At 43.1% G+C, this 17446-nt stretch overlaps 1 gene segment (V, D, J or C); it reads left to right on the top strand.

The window, feature by feature from the left end:
* LOC308461695 (T cell receptor alpha chain MC.7.G5-like) overlaps positions 1-17446 on the top strand; it is a 151386-nt gene that overhangs the window by 126112 nt on the left and 7828 nt on the right. Inside the window, exon 3 of the C gene segment in view lies at positions 3024-3076.

The raw sequence follows: 17446 nt of genomic DNA on the forward strand, positions 1-17446 counted from the left end.
CTTAGAAACTTCCCTCTCTTCACAATTGGTAGATGTAGCAATTCTTGAGTTTATGTTAAGGTGAGGAACACAGTGAGGAGCTTTGGTGAGAAGGTGACATTTGGATCAGGAACTAGACTGACTGTCCTGCCCAGTAAGTCTGACTTTATTTGTCCAGTTCTTCAAATGTGACGGCAGACAGAATTTATTTTCCATTTCTTTCCTCCCTGTGCCCCTCTTCTTTGGGCCAGGATACCATCAAAGGTAGCATAATTTCCTACTCTTTCATTTATTTTTATGGCATTGTTGTCACGGGTCACATCCATGCCACAAATTATATGGACCCTTATACCACTTTAACAGTTATGGTTTCCCCTGAAGAAACTCGGGGAAAGTTTGTTAGTTTGTTAAAGGTTGCTGACCACAAAGACCAAGAGTTTCAAGCATCCTTAAAAAATGATAGTTCCCAGGATTCTCCATGTCTGGCATAATGGTGCTTTAAACGTATGTCAGGGATGCGACGATGGGAAGAACCCCTTCTTGGGTTTTCTCCCTCAGGCACCCAAATATCTTGAACCACCAAAGTTGAAACTTGAAGCTGTTAGCAAGTGGAAATGGATAAATCTCTCCATTTTTATTTCTTTCTCTTTCTTCCAATCTTAAATCCTGTCCTCCACATTTCTAAATCAGTTTGATTCCTCCTGGAAATTCATCAGCATTTAAGTGCAAATTTCTCCTTACACAGTTTATACGTATTTTTGTCTAATAAACACATTTTTGCCAATCGTATTTTCCCTAATATTTATATTTCCCCTAATATAATGCATTTTGTGTGTTGTTTTAATTACTATATGCAGCTTTATGCAAACTTTATGCAAACTTAGCCTAGCATATGCATTTTTGCATATATTACTTGACAGGAGAACTGCAATGCAAAATTTGGAGATGGAAATTGAGTGTTTCAGGCATGGGACGTGCTAAATGCTAACTTGCCACGTGTGGAAATTAGAGAAGGGCTGTAGCTCAGTTGTAGAGCATCTGATTTGCATGCAGAAGGTCCCTGGTTCAATCCCCAGCACCTCTGGGAAGGATTGGGCACCTTCTGTGCCTGAAAGCCTGGAGAGCCATTGTCAATCAGTGTAGTCAATCAAGTGTTGTACTATATCTTCCATCATCCCTCATTGTTGGCCATCCTGGTTGGGACTACTGGAAACTGGAGTCCAGTAATGTTTGTAGAGATACATTCCCCATCTCTGGTGTGGATAATTCTGAGCTAGATGGATCAATACTGGAATAAGGTAGCTCCTGCATTTCTAAGAGTGTGGGCAATGTGTTCTATAGTCTCTCTGTTGTCTAATTGACACCAGAGCAGTAGATGTCAAGAGTCTTTGAATTGTGATCTGCTCCCTATCAAATCCCACCAGAAATGCTGGCTGTGTGGTGTCTTTTCACTACAGCAAGTGTGAAGAACCTTTGACCCTCCATAGGTTGCTGAACTACAGCTCCCATCTTCTCTGGCCATTGGCCATGCTTGGTGGGGCTGACAGAAGTTGTAATTCGGCAAAATTTGTGGGCCAAAGATTCCCCATGCCTGCACTGCAGCACAGTCAGCCTCCTGGTAGATTTTTTTGTGACAGAACATGCTGCTTTGCTTTCCAGCAAGAGCAAGACATACCTGCTGGGTTTTTGCTATGGCTAATCTTACTGTGTGAATACCGGGAACTTCAAGTTGGTTTTCGGGAAAGGAACAAGATTAGTGGTGGAGCCAAGTAAGTAATGTAAGCTACTTTCTAGAAGTAGATTATACAGATAGCCTGGCTGGATCCATTAAGGTTGCAGTTCTAACCATACTTACTGGAGGGTACACCCCACTGAATTCAATGGGACTTACTTCTGAGCCGTCATGTTTGGGATTGTGCTGTTAGCCAAATATTCTGTTTCTGCCTCCACAGCTTACAGAAATTACTTGAAGGTTCCCTTGTCGTCTGCCCCTAAGGGAAATCATTTTCACTCCTCGTCAAATTGAGTCCCTTCCTATGGGTTGGAGATTTTTCATCTCTATCTTTAAGGGATTTTACAACATGGATACCTCCCACCCCATACACCTCCTTAGATTCAAACTTCACATAATGTTCTCCTTGTATGTGGTCCAGAGGGAAATTTAAATGATTTTGGATATGTGACCTTACCTGATTTACAATTTTCAAAACAATATGTGAACCAAAACTTCGTTCATAATTGAAAATTCTCTGAATTCTCCACACAGGTCATTCTGATTTATTTATTTTTTTAAAAAAAGACTTTTATTTCTAAAGAGCTGTCAGCTTTTCCAGATGCTTCTGTGCCTGTACTCTCAATAGAAGTTAGAGTCTGGGGAACATTAACAGTCAATGTTTATGTCCATATCAGGAAATGCAAGGGTGGGGAACCTGTGCCACCCTAGACAATGTTGGACTACAGTTCCTATCATCCCCAACCATTGGCTATGCTGGCTGGGCTTGATGGGAATTGTAGACCAAAAAAGGATGTGGAGGGCACAGGTTTGCCATCCCTGTCCTAGGCTATCCCCTTCAGCTCTTGGTTTTGTGCGCTCCTTGAGCCTCGGCAGTTTTTGTCAAAGCAGGAAACATTGTGGGTATGGTGGTAGCAGCTGGAAGGTAACCTTTGGAAAGGGGACTAAACTGGTTGTGACACCAAGTAAGTTTTAGCCTTTAAATCATTTCATTTTGTGACTGTGAGCGATCGGGATCCCCTTCCCTAATCAAAGACAACCAATTAAACTTGGTCTGATATACAATGCAGGGCTAGTCCATAGAACAGCTTCCTCCAAACCTGAACTCTGCAGGCACTTTGGACTACAACTCCCATCAACCTCAGCCAGCACAGTCAATGGACAGGGATGATGGGAGTCGTAGTCTACTATCATCTGGGAGACACCAGGTACCCCATGATCGCTGCCCTATATTATCCCTTAGCACCTTCTCCTCTTAAGTCTGCCCCTGGGTCGCTTTTTGTCAAGGCAGGGAACACTGTGGCTATATCAGTGGGTCCTGGAAAGTAGCTTTTGGAAGTGGAACCCGACTGGTGGTGACACCAAGTAAGTTTCAGCTCTTAATCCACTTTGTTTTGGATGGATGGTGATCGGGAATACTATTCCTCGCACAAATGCCACATGCAAAACTATGACTTATACAATTGTATGCAAGTTGAACTCAGAAATGCAGTGTCTAGAGCAGCAGTCTCTAACCATGTGTCCTCCAGGTGTCATTGGACTACAACTTCCATCAGACCAGACACCATGTCTAAGGGTCAGGGATGATGGGAGTTGTAGTCCAACATCATCTGCAGAGCCACAGGTCTCCCCACCCCTTGTTCTAGAGGTTTTTGAGTGACATTGAATCACTGTGGGAATACAATGCAAACAAGGTGGTCTTTGGTAAAGGGACTGTCCTGAAAGTGAATCCCAGTAAGTATCATGGTTCATATTATTTGTTCATGATATCAAATCCAGAGTGTGGTGTCGGTGAGAGTTACTGACAGTTAAGGGCAGCTGCAGATGAGTCAGTGATAGCAACAACAACAAACCTATGAAACATACTCAGTAAACACACAAGACGTACCCAGCTGTACTTTTGAATAAATAAGGTATACTATTCATTGTATCAAATCGTAGATTTCAACGGAAGTCTCATAAAGTTCAACGAAAAAAGCAGAAGACCCAGTGGATCAGTACATTCTCTAGTCAGTTCATGCATAAGGTCCATACATGTATAAGTGTCTATTCCACCTGCCTGTTCATAGAGTCCAATAATCCACATGAAGGGTTGTTACAGTTCCACAGAATCCTTTCACAGATTCAAAGACAAGGATTTCCGGAATATTAGCCTTCTTTCGCCATCCTAGGCTTCAACCACTACTATGCTATAAGATCCACTATCCTGTAATATTGCATATGAGCCTGTTCTACCGATGTGGAACTGTAACAACCCGTTACATGTGGAACTTTATGAGACTTCCGTTGAAATCTACAATTTGATACAATGAATAGTATACCTTATTTATTCAAAAGTACAGCCGGTTACATCTTGTGTGTTAATTGAAGAATCAGTGATGGCTGTGAATTTTCTAGAAGCAAAGACTACTGGGGGAAGGAAAGACTTTTCTGCCTACTGCCCTGCCCTGCCATTTTGAACTTACTAGACTTTAACCTTGACCATGAGAATGGAAGAATTGTTTTATTGCAGGGTGGGGAAACTGTGACCCTGCAGATGTTTCTGGGCTCCCACCCACCCCAACCACGCAACACCCCAAAAAGTGTTGATCCATAGATCCATAGATTTCCTAACCTTGTGCCCTTGCGCCAGGTATTGTCAGACTACAACTCCCATGAGACCTAGCCACCATGCCCAAGGGTCAAGGGTGATGGGAGTTGTAGTCCAACACCATCTGGCAAGACATAGGCTCCCTGTGCCTCTTCGAGAGGTTTTTGAGAGACTTTGAATCACTGTGGGAATACAGTGGAGAGAAGGTGATCTTTGGCAAAGGGACTAAGATGAAGGTGAATCCCAGTAAGTATCATGTTGTTGTTTAGTCGTTTAGTCATGTCCGACTCTTTGTGACCCAGTGGAACAGAGCATGCCAGGCACTCCTGTCTTCCACTGCCTCACGCAGTTCGGTCAAACTCATGTTAGCGGCTTCGAGAACACTGTCCAACCATCTCATCCTCTGTCGTCCCCTTCTCCTTGTGCCCTCAGTCTTTCCCAGCATCAGGGTCTTTTCCAGGGAGTCTTCTCTTCTCATGAGGTGGCAAAAGTATTGGAGCCTCAGCTTCAGGATCTGTCCTTCCAGTGATCACTCAGGGCTGATTTCCTTCAGAATGGATAGGTTTCATCTTCTTGCAGTCATAGTTCATTTTATTTGTGGATGATTCCCTGTGTGGAACATGTGTGACTATGAGTTAAGGGTATCTGCAGATGACCCAGTGATCCCCATGTTGTTGTTTTAGCAACAAATCTTGTCAAGGAAAGGGAATCCTGTTCAGCCCAACACACTATTGTGTTATCTTGAATATGCTAGTATTTATTAACACTTACCCTGGCCATGAGAATGTCAGAATTGTTTTATTGCAAGGGTGAGGAGCCCATGTCCCTCCAGAGATTGCTCCCATCCTCTCTGACCATTGGTCATGCTGCCTGAGGCTTATGGGAGTTGGAATCCAACCACATGGGGGGATCACAGGACTTAATTCTGAATCAAGGGGGGTTAATTCCCAAGGTGAAGCAGATAGAAGAAGAAGAAATCTCATCTAGAGGAATTCCACCATTCCATTCTTGAAAAGAAGCAAGGAAAACTCTCCCTAGAACTTAGATTTTGAGTTGTACTGCATAGGATCAGAGGAAAATTTAGAGGAGCACAACCAGCTGAGTCACAATGGGCACCGCAGGGGATGCCACAACTATTATTTAGAATGTGCAATAGTGCAATAGTAAGGGGGCACCAAATTTTAGTATCGGACAGGGTGCCACTGAAATTTGAGACCCCAAGGTCCACCACAGATAGGATGGTATCTAACAACCAGGGAGCATTGCAAGTCCATCCTTACACCAGGGGTGGGGAACCTGTGACTCCCCCTATATGTTGTTGGGCTCCAACTCCCCTTAGCCCCAGTCAGCATAGTCAATAGCAAGGGGTCATAGTTGTAGTCTGGCAATATCTGCAGTACACCAGATACCCTTCTTGTCCTAGACTATCCCCAGCATCTGTGTGTTCCTTCTGCCTGGGTAATTTTTGTCAAGAGAGGAAACACTGTGGGTCTTCCAGTAGTAACTGGAAAGTAACCTTTGGAAGTGGGACAAGACTGGTTGTGACACCAAGTAAGTTTCCATGTTTAATTCCTTCCATTTTGCATGTGTAATGGACCAGATTACCTCCATCCTTCCTCAAACAAAGGCAGCCCACCCACCCCAACCTAGTCTTCAGGTTGAGCCTAGGGGGGCAACCAGGAACACAGTGCTAGTCCCTAGAGCAGCTCCCTCCAACCTTGAGCTCCCCAGGTGCTTATGACTACAACTCCCATCAGTCTCAGCCAACCCAGTTGTAGTCCCAATATAATTTGGAAGACATCAGCTGCCTCATATCGCCTGCCCTATAATATCTATTAGCATGTTCAACTCTTAACTTTGTGTGTTTCTGGTGACTGAGCCATATTCGTCAAGGGAGGAAACACTCTGGGTGTTCAGTGGGTCCTTCAAAGTAATCTTTGGAAGTGGGACTAGACTGGTGGTGACACCAAGTTAGTTATAGTTTTTAATCTCTTAAATTCTGGGTGTATGGCAGTTTGGGTTACACCTTTTCATCCAAGTGCAACACCCAAACCTAGTCCTGTATTGCAATAAATAGGTTGAGATTAGGAGGGAAACCAGAAATACTGTGTTGGTTCACACAGCAGCTATGCCTAACTAACCTTGTGTGCTCCAGGGGTTCCTGGACTACAACTCCCATTAGCCATGTCCCATGGTCATGGGTGATGGGAGTTGTAGTCCAACAACATCTGGAAAGACACATTTTCCCTGTCCCTCTTTAGAGGTTTTTGTGAGACATTGAATCACTGTGGGAATGTAGCTGGAAATAAGGTGATATTTGGAAAAGGAACTATCCTGAAGGTGAACCCCAGTAAGTATTAAGGCTCATTTAATTTGTGCTTGATGTCAAACACAATGGGGGGGGGATCATTTTCACTCGTTTTCAGATTAAGTTCCTCCTATAAGTTGGAGTCCCCTTCAGCTCTTGGTTATGTGTGATTCTTGAGCCTGGAAAGTTTTTGTCAAAGCAGGAAACATTGTGGGTATGGCGGTGGCAGCACGAAGGTAACCTTTGGAAAGGGGACTAAACTGGTTGTGACACCAAGTAAGTTTTAGCCTTTAATTCATTTCATTTTGTGACTGTGAGCGATTGGGATCCCCTTCCCTAATCAAAGACAACCAATTAAACTTGGTCTGATATACAATGCAGGGCTAGTCCATAGAGCAGCTTCCTCCAAACTTGAACTCTGCAGGCGCTTTGAACCACAACTCCCATTAACTCCAGCCAGCACTGCCAATTATCAGGGATGATATAGTCGTAGTCTACTATCATCTGAGAGACACCAGGTACCCCATGATCGCTGCCCTATATTATCCCTTAGCACCTTCTCAAGTCTGCCTCTGAGTCGCTTTTTGTCAAGGCAGGCTATATCAGTGGATCCTGGAAAGTAGCTGTTGGAAGTGGAACCCGACTGGTGGTGACACCAAGTAAGTTTCAGCACTTAATCCCTTTTGTTTGGGATGGATGGTGTTTGGGAATACTATTCCCGGCACAAATGCCACATGCAAAACTTTGATTTATACAGTTGTATGCAAGTTGAACTCAGAAATGCAGCATGAATCCCTAGAGCAGCAGTCTCTAACCATGTGTCCTCCAGGTGTTGTTGGACTACAACTCCCATCAGACCTAGAGACCATATCTAAGGGTCAAGGATGATAGGAGTTGTAGTCCAACATCATCTGCAGAGCCACAGGTCTCCCTAACCCTTGTTCTAGAGGTTTTTGGGTGACATTGAATCACTGTGGGGAAACAATGCAAACAAGGTGGTCTTTGGTAAAGGGACTGTCCTGAAAGTGAATCCCAGTAAGTATCATGGTTCATATTATTTATTCATGATATCAAATCCAGAGCATGGTGATGGTGTTGGTGGTGGTGAGAGTTACTAACACTTAAGGGCACTGCAGATAAGTCAGTGATGGCTGTGAATTTTCTAGAAGCAAAGACTACTGGGGGAAGGAAAGCCTTTTCTGCCTACTGCCCTGCCCTGCCATTTTGAACTTACTAGACTTTAACCTTGTCCATGAGAATGTAAGAATTGTTTTATTGCAGGGTGGGGAAACTGTGACCCTGCAGATGGTTCTGGGCTGCAGCTCCCACCCCCCACCCCTGACCATGCAACACCCCAAACAGTGTTGATCCATAGATCCATAGATTTCCTAACCTTGTGCCCTTGCACCAGGTGTTGTCAGACTACAACTCCCATGAGACCTAGCTGCCATGGTCAAGAGTGATGGGAGTTGTAGTCCAACACCATCTGGCAAGACATAGGCTCCCTGTGCCTCTTCGAGAGGTTTTTGAGAGACTTTGAATCACTGTGGGAATACAGTGGAGAGAAGGTGATCTTTGGCAAAGGGACTAAGATGAAGGTGAATCCCAGTAAGTATCATGTTGTTGTTTAGTCGTTTAGTCGTGTCCGATTCTTCGTGACCCCATGGACCAGAGCATGCCAGGCACTCCTGTCTTCCACTGCCTCCCGCAGTTTGGTCAAACTCATGTTAGTAGCTTCAAGAACATTGTCCAACCATCTCGTCCCCTGTTGTCCCCTTCTCCTTGTGCCCTCCACCTTTCCCAGCATCAGGGTTTTTCCCAGGGTGTCTTCTCTTCTCATGAGGTGGCCAAAGTATTGGAGCCTCAGCTTCAGGATCTGTCCTTCCAGTGATCACTCAGGGCTGATTTCCTTCAGAATAGATAGGTTTCATCTTCTTGCAGTCATAGTTCATTTTATTTGTGGATGATTCCCTGTGTGGAACATGTGTGACTATGAGTTAAGGGTATCTGCAGATGACCCAGTGATCCCCATGTTGTTTTAGCAACAAATCTTGTCGAGGAAAGGGAATCCTGTTCAGGCTAACACACTATTGTGTTATCTTGAATATGCTAGTATTTATTAACACTTACCCTGGCCATGAGAATGTCAGGATTGTTTTATTGCAAGGGTGAGGAGCCAGTGTCCCTCCAGAGATTGCTTCCATCCTCCAGAGATTGCTCCTATGCCTAACCAACCTTGTGTGCTCCAGAGATCCCTGGACTACAACTCCCATTAGCCTCTGTCACCATGTCCCATAGTCATGGGTGATGGGAGTTGTAGTCCAACACCATCTGGAAAGACACATGCTCCCTGTCCCTCTTCTAGAGGTTTTTGTGAGACATTGAATCACTGTGGGAATGCAGCTGGAAATAAGGTGATATTTGGAAAAGGAACTATCCTGAAGGTGTACCCCAGTAAGTATTAAGGCTCATTTAATTTGTGTTTGATGTCAAATCCAAGGGGGGAAATGTGTGTGACCAACAGTCTCCATGTGTGACCATCCATGAAAAGGCAAGAATTGTTTTATTTGGCGCTGTAACAGAATCACATAGCATGGGTATCTGCCAATCAAAAAGTGTTGCAAGTCCATCCCTATACCAGAGATGGGGAATTTGTGGTTCTTCAAATGATGTTGGATTCCAGTTCACATCAGCCCCTGTCAGCATGGCTAATGGCCAGCGGTGATGAAGGTTGCAGTCCAGCCATATCTAGAGGACATCAGATTCTCCTCCCTGCCTATGCTACCCTTTCTCATGCCCAGCTCTTTGCTCTGTGTGCTCTTTGTGCATGGACAATTTTTGTCAAGGCAGGAAACACTGTGGGTCTTCCACTGGTTATGGAAAAGTAACCTTTGGAAGTGGAACAAGACTGGTTGTGACACCAAGTAAGTTTCAAGCCTTAATTCCTTCTATGTGCAACAGATCATAATACCTTCTTTTCCAAACAAATGCAGTCCCCAAAACTTGGTCCGGGGTAAGTGGAGCGACCAGGAACACAATATTAGTCTGTGGAGCATCTTTGTCCAACATTGCATCCTCCAATTGCTTTGGACCATGACTCCCATCCGCATCATCCAGCATCTGATGATCAAGGATGATAGAAGATGTAGTCCAGTCTCGGAGACACCAGGTTCACCATCCCTGCTCTATACTATCCCTGAGCACATTGTACACTCCTTGTGTCTGGGCAATTTTTATCAAGGCAGGAAGCACTGTGTGTCTTCTACTGGTAACTGGAAAGTAATCTTTGGCAGTGGGACTAGGCTAATTGTGACACCAGGTAAATTTAAACCCTTATTTAGTTTCATTTTGTGAGTGTGACAGATCAGAATACCCCCCTCTTCCTCATCCAAGTGCAACCCTCCAAATTTGAAATTGTGTTACCCAGTGCTATTTTTCTAGAAAAAGCAATGCCTGGAACTCACCATGAACACCTCCCTCATTCTCTTACAATGGCAATGGCCCACTTGAGAGCTGCTGGAACTTTTGGTGAGTTCCAGCTGGAAAAAAAGCCTTGGTCAAGTTGAGCTTCACAGAACAACCAAGAAGACAGTCTTTAGCAGCTTTCTCTAACCTCCCCCCCCCCGGGGGGGGGGGGCTTTTGTAGTCCAACAGCTCAACCCAGCATGGCCAATGGTCAGGGATGATGGGAGTTGCAGCTGAAACTTTGTGAATTCCTTCAAACCATTAACATACCATTGGAGTCCCATGCTGGACTCTATTGCCTTTGAAACATACATATATTTACCAAGTTCCAGCACCACAGATAATGTAGGTTTTGGCTACCAGCCAGCATTTAAGCAATCACCCTGTTGCCTAAAGCTAGCCCTCAAGATGTTGCAGGGCTCCAAGTCTTACATTGCCATAAATAGGTTGAGATTAGGGGGGAGACCAGAAATACTGTGCTGGTTCACACAGCAGCTATGCCTAACTAACCTTGTGTGCTCCAGGGGTTCCTGGACTACAACTCCCATTAGCCCTAGTCACCATGTCCCATGGTCATGGGTGATGGGAGTTGTAGTTGAACACCATCTGAAAAGACAGATGTTCCCTGTCCCTCTTCTAGAGGTTTTTGTGAGACATTGAATCACTGTGGGAATGTAGCTGGAAATAAGGTGATATTTGGAAAAGGAACTATCCTGAAGGTGAACCCCAGTAAGTATCAAGGCTCATTTAATTTGTTCTTGATGTCAAATCCAAGGGGGAAAATGTGTGTGACCAACAGTCACCATGTGTGACCAACCATGAAAATGCAAGAATTGTTTTATTTGGCTCTGGAACAGAATCACATAGCACAGGTATCTGACAATCAGAAAATGTTGTAAGTCCATCGCTATACCACGCCCATCAGCACCAGCCAGCTGACTCTGTTATTTAGCTTGGGGTGGGGAAGCTGTTAATCTTGCTGGACTTTGATTCCTATCACCCTGACAATTGGACACGCCAGCTGAAGCAGGTGGGAGTTGGAAATCCAACACCATTTGGAGAGCTGTGGGTTTCTCACCCCTGCTCAGACCTTGAGAGAGTTGTGCTTTGCTCAGTGGTGGACTTTGGGGTCTCAAATTTCTCTGCTTTGGTTCAAATTGGTTGGTGTAAGTATGAATAAAAGTCCATTCAATTAAACCTTTGACTTGTAGCTGCTGGGATGGACAAGGTAGGATAGATTATTCTAACCAAAAATCTCTTACATTCTGTCCACCGCCTCCCCATTTTTTTTACTACCCCAATGGATTTAATCTACAATCCTAACTCCATTTATTTAGGGGTAAGCTATTTTCACACACACACACACACACACACACCCCGCTGCACCATACTGCATGCCAATGAACTCTCAGACAGCCACCATTTTGTAGAGATGTGTCTCACAGTGCTGAAAATGTTGGTTGGAAAAAGATATTTGGAAGTGGGTCCAAGCTTGTGATTATTCCTGGTGAGTCGACATTGCTGTTGACAGTGGCATTTAAAGAAACTGGATTTGTGCGTTTTTATGGGATTCTTTTTCATGATTTGTTCCGTATTGAGATTTTCTGATTATACCAATATATCATCCCTACTCTATTTATCTTTGTGGGATAATTCTTGATTCTTTATACAACTTAATTGAGAACATTATTTCTTTTTCTTTAAAAAAAACACCAAAACTGGTTTGAAATCACAATTAATTTCAATTTATGATTATGCTATCCAATAATAGAGTAGACCCATTGAAATAAATGGATTTACTCTATCGCTAAGATATTGCACTGTATGCTTGTATTTACCACTTTCTTAGGTGCTTTGCCCTCCAGTTATTCCTGAACTGCTGCTCCCATAACACCCAGCAAGCATGGCCAATGGCCGGGGATGATGGGAGTTGTAGTTTAGAAGCAGCTGGAGGGACAAAGGTTCCTCACCCCAGCCCACAGGACAAAGAGTTTAGCCGCTATTTTGTAAAGGTGCATCTCACAGTGCTTACAACTGCTAGTGGGTTTGGGAAACCCACATTTGGAAGTGGGACCAGACTAGTAGTACTTCCTGGTAAGCAGAGACTTTTTACATTTTCTCATGTTAATTTTCTCATAGTAATCATGGTACACCATTATTTACCCCAGTGGATGTGTTATTTGCCTCAATAGCATGACATAGTCCAATCTACCCATTGGATGGAGGCATCTAATATCCATGAGTGATGAGCCAATGTCAACCATACTCGGTGATCACAGCCATGGACTTGTGTAACTACATTGATTTCAGTGGGTCTAGTCTGAGTATGACCCAAAGTTTGTTTGACCTAACTTCCAAATAGATATCTGAGTGCCTTGAAAAGGAAAAGCCGATGGGCAATTAGCTCTATATATGTTGTTATATCTCTGGTGCAAAGGACCAGGATAATGCCTGGGGCCCCTAAGAAGGCCGCCATTTTGTAAAGGTACATATCGCAGTGCTAACACTGCTGGTGGATTTGGTAAACTTGCATTTGGAAGTGGGACCAAACTATTAATATTCCCTGGTAAGATGAAACTTCTTCTTTTTCATGTATTGTTGTGTTTAAGGTATTCATGGTAGATCATTATCTGCCTTGGTATGTTGCTTCCATATATTGCATGACACGATCATGAGCATTCTTTACAAATTGGATGGAAGCATCTACTATCAGTGATATTCAATGTTAGTCATACTTAGAACACACCACCGGAAATCAATGGATTTTGTAACTGAAGTGCATCGATTTCAATGAGTCTACTCTGAGTATTGTTCAGTTGACTGTCACCCAATGTAAATTGGCATTCACTTCCAGAGAAGGTATACAACTGCTTTAAAAGAAACAACACCTTTGAGATAAAAAGAACTGGACTTTGGAGTAGATAATTGACAGTATATTTGTCTGTTATATCATATCTCTGACTGCTAGGTGCCAGTTCTATGTCTGGGGGATTGTTATTTTAAAATAGTGACCTACTGAGGGGAGACTGAGAGGAGATATGATAGCCATCTTCAAATATCTGAAGGGCTGTCACATGGAGAATGGAACAAACTTGTTTTCTCCTGCTCTGGAAGATAGGACTCAAACCAATGGTTTCAAGTTGCAGGAAAGGAGATTCTGACTAGACAGAAAAACTTTCTGACAGTAAGAGCTGTTCGACAGTGGAACAGTCTCCCTCAAGAGGTTGTGGGCTCTTCATCCTTGGATGGTCATCTGTCATGGATGCTTTTTGAAGCTCTTTCCTTCTGAAACATGACTAGATATTCACAACCACCACCGTGTAGCACCAATAGAGCAGGCAACATGATGCATTAAAGTCTTACAAGTCCACCATTTTGTAGAGGTACATGTTATGGTGTTAATAGTGGATGGGGAAAATTCATATTTGGCAGTGGGACCACGCTTGCAATTGTTCCTGGTAAGTTGGCATTTCTGTTGCTGCCGCTGTTTAAGAACACTTGACTGTAACATAAAAAAACTTTTTAAAAAATAAATATATATTCATTTATTCCTTAACACACTTGGGCAGAAAACTGGATTTTCTGGTCACACTGTGTTCTAAGTGGCTCTTCATTTTTCATCCTTGAGGGATCCAAAGTGAAACCTGGATTTTCGTTATACATGACGTCACTGTGTATATGGAGGAGCTGGCACCAAATTATTATTTGGAACGGGGACCAAACTGATTGTTAAACCAAGTAAGTCAAATACAGGAAACATTCTAGTTGGCAGGTGAGCCATTTTGGCCCAAATCTTGGAAATGCACTAGATACATATTAATGACCACTTACCAGAACAACATGGATTTTCTTTAGCTTGTATTGACCTTTCACTCTCCAGGGGGAAATATGCCCAGCATAATATTTTAAGTTTGTGGCAATGATTTATTCCACATATGTGGATTTGATAGCTTAGCATATGTACAAATGTGACCTGCACCCACAAAAAAGTAAAAGCTGTGTACTTATACCTAAATGGTGGTATACAATATTTTTCTTATACGGAGGTTTCCACTATGTAGCAAAAATGGAAATGATCTCATATGAAAACAATCTCAAATAACCTAATCAATGTAGATCAAGAACAAACTGCAACTCCTATCATTCCTCACCATTGGCCATACTAGCTAGGGTTGATGGGAGATGGAATCCAGCATCTGGAGGATCACATATTCCCGATCCCTGACCTAGATTCCTTAGGTCATTTGAGATCTACTTCACATGTGCCATTTTATGCTTTGTTGTTGTTTAGTTGTTTAGTCGTGTCCGACTCTTCGTGACCCCATGGACCAGAGCACGCCAGGCACTCCTGTCTTCCACTGCCTCCCGCAGTTTGGTCAAACTCATGCTGTTAGCTTCGAGAACACTGTCCAACCATCTCGTCCTCTGTCGGCCCCTTCTCCTTGTGCCCTCCATCTTTCCCAACATCAGGGTCTTTTCCAGGGAGTCTTCTCTTCTCAGGAGGTGGCCAAAGTACTGGAGCCTCAGCTTCAGGATCTGTCCTTCCAGTGAGCACTCAGGGCTGATTTCCTTCAGAATGGATAGGTTTGATCTTCTTGCAGTCCATGGGACTCTCCTCCAGCACCATAATTCAAAAGCATCAATTCTTCGGTGATCAGCCTTCTTTATGGTCATTTTATGCTACATGGGGACAACTGCTGTTAACAATCTCCGTTGCCTTAGGTGGATGGCTGGATCTGCCCCATATTTGGAATATGAGCATAATGTTCCTGACCTAACTTGTAAAAATATATACACAGATTGCTGCTGTGAACATGCAGGCTACAATGTATATAAGTTTTGCAGAAGACAAATTTAGCAGGTAGCACTACCTGTTCCAACATGGTGTAAAGCTGTGTGTCATAGTGTTAACAGTGGTAGATGGAATAAACCCATATTTGGAAGTGGGACAAAACTTGTAATTCTGCCTAGTAAGTGAACTTCTTTATATATTTTTCCTTCTTCGTGTTTTTAAGCAATATCGATATGCTAGATCAGGGGTTTCCAAGCTTGAGTCTCCAGCCGTTTCTGGACTACAACTCCCATCATCCCTGACCACTGGTCCTGCTAGCTAGGCATGGTGGGAGTTGTAGTCCAAAAACAGAAGGCGACCCAAGTTTGGAAACTCTGTGATTGATTGATTGATTGATTGATTGATTGATATACTGATCAATCAATTAATAGAATTGAGAGGAGCACAAAAGTTACATTTTAGAGAGGTAACTTTTGTCTTGATTCATCCCATAGCATTGTCAATTGGGACTTTCTATTTTCAAGTTATGGTTACATTAATTTCCAGAGGACTCTGTTCTGGTAGGCTGTGAGATTTCTATACATTGTTATAGGTTCAGGGATGGAGAACCTGTGGCCCTCTAGCTGTTGGTCCCATCACCCCTGACCATTGCCCATGCTGGCTGGGGTTGATGGGAGCTGGAGTCCATCATTATTTGGAGGACCACAAGTTCCCCTTTCCTGGGTTGGATATGTGTCAATTCAATTAAACCTTTGGGCATTCGGTACTGGGGACTAGCAACAGGAACTGCCTAACTCATTCATGTCCTCTTTATCACCTTCCAGAAGGGACCTAACTGGTGTCAGTTTGCAATCATAATGTTGAGGTAAATGCACAATTAGTCCTATGTCTATTCTGAGGAGGACAACACTATTTAGTCTAAGGATGGCAAGGTTGAAAGTCTGGATTCAACCTTCATACATTTCAGTTGTAAACAAGTTTTTTCTTTTATAGAAATGGTCCATTGTTTTTCTTTCTAAAACACGACTACATTTTCATATTTCCCTCCATGCAATAATAACCAAATGGGCAACTTGACTGATACATGTCAAGTCTCACAGAGCCACCATTTTGTAGAGACATGTCTTACAGTGTTAACAATGCTGGTTGGTCTCAGATATTTGGAAGTGGGACCAAACTTCTTGTTATACCGGGTAAGTTAGCATTTCTGCCTATATTGGCATTATGGGAAACTTGGGTGTTCATTTTATGTACTTTTGTGGGGAATTTCTTGATTTGTTCTATAAAGCTCAGTCCTGTTTTTAGGGAGCCAGTATTTACTGTGAGTGTAACCTAGCTAGATATAACCTCTCTGAGACTAATAAGGAGTGGATAGCATAATGTCCTTCTTGTCACTTGTAGTTGACCACTGTTGAGAGGAAGAATGCTAGCAGACCATTGCTGCCATATAAGATTGCAATGCCTATGCTCCTGTGTCCTTTACCACAACTACCATCATCACCACCACTCAATTCTCACATTAGGAAACTATTCAAATGATGGTCACAGACAGTAGAAATTCACGTCTTTGCATTTATTTAAAGACGTGTATTTATAAGAAGACCGGTGACCTATGCAGGTAATACAATTATATTTGGGAGAGAGACAAGGTTGTCAGTGGGACATGGTGAGCAAATAACATTATTTGCTTATTTTGGCCAAGATCCCAAAGGCTACTCTATGCACTCCCAAAGGCTGTGGGTTCACCCTTTTGGATTTCCATTTTCTCTTATTCATCTTAGAACAGTAGGCCTCATCACAAAGAAGTTGTGAAACTGTTCTGAAAACTAGTTTTTGTTGGGTGGGAAGTAAGGAGTGTAGATGAAAACAAGCAAAAAACCCCATTTCCAAACCACTCATTGGTCTGTTCTTTGGATATCAGACTGTTTATGCTTTTTTAGACTGCTTAGAGCATCAGGTAGTATAATATTAAACCAGGTTAGTCTGACACAAGGAGACATGTACCGATCCATCCAACCATGTATTCTGTAGATTTGTTGATTTTTTTACCTTACCCAGGAGTCTCAAACCTCTTGTCGATCAAAATATTTACAAGAAACTCAAAAGTGGACTTTTCATTCTGAAATATTACTTTTTTTTTAGTGGGAAAGTCCCCACATGGTTCTAATAGCATGCCATCCAATAGGCTGAACCATGGCACACGTCATCTTCCACAGAGCCACCATTTTGTACAGACGTGTCTCACAGTGATAACACTGCTGGATTTAAATTCACATTGGGAGGTGGGACCAGACTTGTAGTTACCCCTGGTAAGTTGACACTTCTGTTTGTGCTGGTTTTGAGGGAACATGGAGAATGGTGTAAAAATGTCTGTTATTTTCCTCCCCGCCCTCCATGCACACAATTTTAATGCATTCTATAGTTCTGCCATCTCTTGGGTGGGAAGTTGTGATGTCATTTTCCGACCACACAGGCTCCAAAATGTTTTCTAAGCATTGGTCAGGTCCATTCATTCTGGTCCAGTCCACCATCTATTTATTAGAATTTTCAGCTACCCCAAAGCTCTGATTGGCTTGCAGC

The sequence above is a fragment of the Podarcis pityusensis genome, assembly GCF_964106645.2.
Source record: "Podarcis pityusensis genome assembly, chromosome: 13".
Classification (NCBI taxonomy): domain Eukaryota; kingdom Metazoa; phylum Chordata; class Lepidosauria; order Squamata; family Lacertidae; genus Podarcis; species Podarcis pityusensis.